General features: G+C 53.0%; 1 pseudogene; it reads left to right on the top strand.

The window, feature by feature from the left end:
- The first annotated feature begins 590 nt into the window (after window positions 1-590).
- On the top strand, window positions 591-4,939 carry LOC102872530 (annotated as a pseudogene).
- The last annotated feature ends 799 nt before the right edge of the window (window positions 4,940-5,738 follow it).

Here is a 5,738-nt window from a genome sequence, read left to right as displayed (position 1 = left end):
GCACAGGACAGGACAGGACAGGCTTTAGAGCCGTGGTTCACAGAGTCAATATGAGCCGTACTCAACTCAAAGGCACCGAACAACAACATTATTCAAATATATCACCATCCAGTAAAACTAAAGAGGAAAAAAATTGAGGATGTCTATGAACTTTTGACTCTGAAATTCATCAATCATGCAATGAAGATGCATTAGTAATAATTAGTGACTTGAATGTAAAAGCTGGAAAGAAAGAGTGGTAGTTGGAATATATGGTCTTGGTGACAAATGAGGTCAGATATCACATGATAAAACCTTATACAGTGATTGTTTGTTGCAAGTATCTTTTTAAAGAAAGCATAAATGCTGAGTAGACACACGCACCTTGTGATACACAGGAATCAGACTAAGGAAACTGACAGTGAAGAGGTTCAACAGCAACACTTTAAAAAAAGGCCGAAGGCACCTGCGGAATAGATCACCAGTAACACAGAAAATAGAGACCAGGCTCCAACAGCCAGAACGCTACCCTGATCCTATCCTCCCTGGATTTCAAAGCTAACTCAGGAGTGGATTGGGGGTGGGGTGTCACTGAGGGGGTAAGAGGAAGCATGGGGAGAAACTTGAGCGCCAGCGATGGGGCCCAGTTTGGGTTTATCGCTGTTCCATCCGTGCACGGCCACCGGTACATGGATGTGTTGGCAGGGGCGGCTGCTCAAGAGCGTGGCGGGCGGGGGCGCGGCAGCTATTCACAACGGCGGCCTCCAACATTTGAAGCATTTCCACCTCCCCAAGTGAGGGCTGAGACTCCTAGTGTGGAAACCATGCGTGCACAGCAAACGCCCGCAGACGCCCCAGGGCCGCTTCTGCTCAGGAGCTTGGAAAAGAGGCACCGGGAGGAAGAAAAAGAAAACCCAGGACAACAGAGCCGAAGAAGCCAGTGGAGCCCCAAAAGCCTACCACCACCCCAAAACCTGGTAAGTCCGCAAAATCAAAGGAAAAACCAGGAAACAATTTACAGATACATTTAAAGTGAAAAGAAAGGCAGACCGCTTCGATGGCGTCTCAGAAGCTGAGCTTCTGACTAAGACTCTCACTCAGATTTGGACTTTCAATCCGGATAGTGTGCTTGTCGGCATAAACCCAGGACTCATGGCTGCTTACAAAGGGCATCATGACCCTGGTCCTGGAAACCATTTTTGGAAGTGTCTGTCTATGTCGGGGCTCAGTGAGGTGCAGCTGACTCATACGGACGATGACCCTTTACCAGGGATGTATGGCACTGGATTCACCAACGTGGTAGAAACCACAACGCCGGGCAGCAAGGACCTTTCCAGTAAAGAATTTCGTGAAGGAGGACATATTCTAGCGCAAAGATTACAGAGGTGCGGAAAACGTATTTACAAAATTTTTAGTAAAGCAGTTTTTGGTGTGAAGGTTTAGAACTTGGACTTCAGCCTGATTAGATACCAGACACAGACCCTTGGCTGTTATGTCAACATCCAGTGTGAGATGTGCTCAGCTTCCTTGAGCCCAGGACACGGTTCATTTACCACATTTAACAGAAGGATCTAAGAGACCAGCTGAAAGGCCTTGAACGGAATGCAGAGGTTCAGGACGTGCAGCATACGTGTGACTTACAGCTGGCCCAAGAGGATGGCTGTGAAGGAAGAAAATGACGATCCAGGTTACGAAACAGGGTGCGGTGGTGCTTACAGCGAAAATGCATGCGTAGTGAGCTTTGCAGCTTCTCTGTGAACGGGCTAACACGTGGCAGTGCCAAACTGCCTGGAGCATCAACTTTGTGTGACATTCCAAATGGCCAGTGGATGACCGAGGAGGCATCTACAGACCAGATTCCTTCCTGTAATAATGCTGGTGGGACTCCAGCACGGGAGGGAGGAAACCATGCTCAGAATGGGGTTTCTCAGTGCAGCTCAACCCTGCAGTTTTATTGCAGTGGTCAAGAAGCAGACCTCAGTTTGCTAAGGGAAGCATCTTATCAGTATTCTACTCCAGCTGCAGAATCTTATCACAGAATAGTGTGTGAGAGAGTCAACTGTACGAGCCAGGTAGTTTGGAAGGAAGAAGTCGCGGGTTTTTGGTGTTTGAGTTTTTGTATTTGAATTAATCATCATTCCAGTTTTTTATGAACTATATTTCATTTATGAAGAAAATGATTCTTTTTTTCCCCCCTTCTTCTTCTTCCAGGCTTGTCAGGCATCTGAGTGCTCACGGGTTGAACACTGAGTATAGAAACAGCCACTTCCTCTTTGCCCTGATGCCTCAGGTACAGCAGAGCGGCCACACCGGTGGTGCTGACAGGTCAGCGAAAAGGATTTTCTTTTACGAGTCAAAAAAAAAAAAAGGAAAAAAAAGAGGAGATTTGATGCACTGAGCCCTAGTGACTGAGGAGCACACAAGGTTCTGGACGACATCAAGGCTATCGCCTGTGAAGAAAGCAAAGGGTCATTAAAAAGACAGGAACTAAAGAAAAGGCCAGAATGATTGTCAGAAGGGACTCTGAGACTCGCTGTTCAATTTAGCGGAGCCAAAATGATGAGGAAAATAGAAGAGTTTTCAAAGAGCAGCTTGTAAAGACAAAGCAAGATATAAAATGTAAACAGATCTGAAGTTAAGAAACTGAGAAGGAAGGACTTGCTCAGAAAAATAACAGAAGAAAAGAAAGCCAAGACTAGAGTTGCAATACTGAAAATATTAATGGGCAAACGTCGAATGATACAGGATGATTCAGGAAGCACCAGGAAGAGTTGGAAGGAATAATTCATTCCCTGTGCCACAAAGAACTGGCCAACCTGAGCCATTCCAAGAAGCAGTATATAATCATAACCCAGGGTATTAAAGGAAGAAGTCCAAACCGCACTGAAGGGATTGGCAAAAAGAGATGGTTTCAGGAATTAACAAGAAATTAATTAAGGTGTTTCAGCAAACACATGTAACCTTAGAGGTGACTGCTAATCTACGTCAAGCAATTCTGCAGACAGTTACCTCGCCAACCAATGGGAAGAGCTCCATGGTTTATGGCAACTTTCCAGGCCACTAAAATATGCATTTCTCCAAGAACTCAGACTAGTCTCTTTATATTAAGAGGATCCCTTCACACCATCCCCTGTGAAACCTGGGGTCCAGAGAATGAAGTGAGGCCCATGAAGAGCACCATGAAGCTTAGATTGGGGCGTCTTCACTGACTTCACCTCCTTTGAAGGCCAGGGGTGGATTTGAAGATCCCAGGAGTGCAATGAGCAGCTTCACCCACATGTTGCTGAAGGTCATCAAGATATTTCCCCAAGACAAACAGGTCTGTTGGCTTTGGTTCACTGCCAGCCTGCCAGCAGGAAGACCTCGACATGGGCACACCAGGGAACGTTCACACAGGAGGACAGAGACACTAAATATCAGGTTGAGAGGGCAGGGGCCACTAAGCCCTTCACAGCACATGCTCATGAGCTAGACACCTCAAGGCCTACCAGGGCCCAATAATGTAAACAGGATGGCATTCATGTCTGGGCAGTAGGACTCTTCCTGGCACTCACTTTCTAAAGGAACTGGTGGGGGGTGCTCTGGCTCTGGGCCTGCCTCAAATATAGGATGCCCTCTACTCCAAATCGCTGCCTTTTCTACTCTGGGCCCTGTGGCTCTGTCCTGCTTCCCCTTAGATCAGGCAGGTGGGCAGCAGGGCGCACTGGAGCGCCTCTAGGGCTGGGCAGCTCTGGGCTTGTCTCCCAGCTCAGCAGTGGTAACGATGGTGGGGACACAACAGTGCCAGGTCCCCAGGTCTCCTCCTGCAGGCTCGGATCCATCTTTTAGCACCACAGCCCCACCTACCTGCTTGAGGGAGAAGAACAGGGCTCTGTCTAAGAACCAAGGCATAGGGGTTCTAGTCCTGGCACCACCAACTCAGTGGGAACCCTGTGTGAGTCTCAGCTGCCCATCTGCAAAGCCAAAGCCCATTCATGTGTTAGGGGGAAATGATGCTTCATGGAGTTTTCAATGACTGGTTTTTACACGAATTCTATGAATCTCCAGTCTTTTGGTTAACAACCAAATGTGTTAAAAGCACTAACCTGGGACTCATGTAAAGCAGAGGGTAGGTAAAAGAGCCTCAACAATCCCAGAAAGTGCAAACCAAAAGGACTTTAGCCATCATGTCACCTGTCCTTAGCAAAGAAAGAAACCAAGGCTCAGAGAGGTTGAGACCAACCCAAGGTGACTATGGAGTTGTGCAGAGAAGTTCTCTGCTGGCTTCCCAGCTGCACTTGTGGTCAGGTCCGTCAGCCTGGAAAGAAAGACTTCTTGGAGGGGCCTGAGCTAGGCAGGGTGGTGGTCTACCCCGAAGCCAATCACCCGCCGCAATTCTGCTGGGCTGCTTTAAATCCCTTCTGGAAGGAGGCGGCTGAGAATCAAGCAGCTCTCAGGGAATGCTCCTGGATTCACTGTGAGCGCGTGGGAGCCAATCAGGGAGACGCAGGGGGCTGCGCCACCTCCTCTCTGGCATGGATCTGCCCACCGCGGCCTTGGACACGAGCTGCACCGGCTCTGGCTCCACCCTCTGCCCGGCCTGTCGTCCTCTCGCGCCTGCTCCAGGGTGCTCGCCCTCCCACCTCCTCCAGCTGATCGGCCTCTGGAAACCTTCACGCCCCTGCAGCGTCCAACGTCTCAGCCTGGTGGGCTAAGCAGAGATGCAGGCTGGTGGCGCTGGCGACAGCAGGGACGTCCAGTCCCAGAGCAGGCACTCAGGCCCCGGGGCCAAGCTGCACCCCCAGCTGCAGGGGTGGCAGACCGGCGAGGCGGAGCCACGGCTGCCAGCGAAAGACCCCCTGAGGGGCTGGTGGCAGCAGGTGACCAGAGGCTGCCTGAAAACACAGACGGAGCCTCCTGGTGGGGATGTGGGCTGCGTATCTATGATCCGAAACTCGGCGAGGAGGCGCAGGCTTGTTAAGGGGATGCCGGGGGCGCCCACGCGGGAAGAGACCCCACATGGGGAAGAGAACTCCGCCCAGAGCGGCAGGCCAGGCCGGCCCGGAGCCCAGGCCTGCAGGCCACCACAGAGCGTGTCCACGCAGAGCCCAGCGCCGGCCCGCCGGCCGCCCCGAGCCCAGTACCCATCCTGGCGGCAGCGCCCTGGCCAGCACCAGGGCCTGTGGCTCTTCCAGGCCACGCAGACGGCCACCGTGTGGACCACAGCCCCGCAGAGGCCCGAAGGCTGGGCCGCCCGGGAGCGCGGCCGTGCAAGGCGGCGGGGGCAGCAGCGCCTGCGACTCTACCGGACGTCACGGGGCTCCACGTGGCGCACGGCCCTGCACGCGGGCGCGGGCTGGGTGAGCACCGAGCGCAGCTTTGTCCGCAGACGCAGGCCCGCTGGTGCGCCCCGCGAGTGCCCGCAGGCCCAGGACAGTCCACACCCGCGAGCCCAGCCCCTGAGCAGCTTGGCTCCGAGCTCTGCGGACACAGGCCGCGGCCGAAGGCTGCGCGCTGGAGGCCCAGAACGAGGCAGCGTGGGCGCAGCAGGATGTGTTTGAATCGATCCAGACCTGACCACGCAGAACCACACAGAGCGGCGGGCAGGTGCCCCGCGGACCAGCACGGAACGGCCCCTGCACCTGGTGCCAGGAGCCACTGCTCCACCTGCCACACTGCCTGTCTCAACAACTGCCACGTGTGAAGTTCGGGAAACCGGCGCACATAACCACCAGGGGCCTGTGTGAACACTGCACCCACCTGAGCCGCAGGCCAACAGC

This window comes from Elephantulus edwardii, unplaced genomic scaffold, assembly GCF_000299155.1.
Source record: "Elephantulus edwardii isolate Elephantulus edwardi_28Jun2011 unplaced genomic scaffold, EleEdw1.0 scaffold00269, whole genome shotgun sequence".
Lineage (NCBI taxonomy): Eukaryota > Metazoa > Chordata > Mammalia > Macroscelidea > Macroscelididae > Elephantulus > Elephantulus edwardii.
This window is presented reverse-complemented; position numbering and strand designations above follow the sequence as displayed.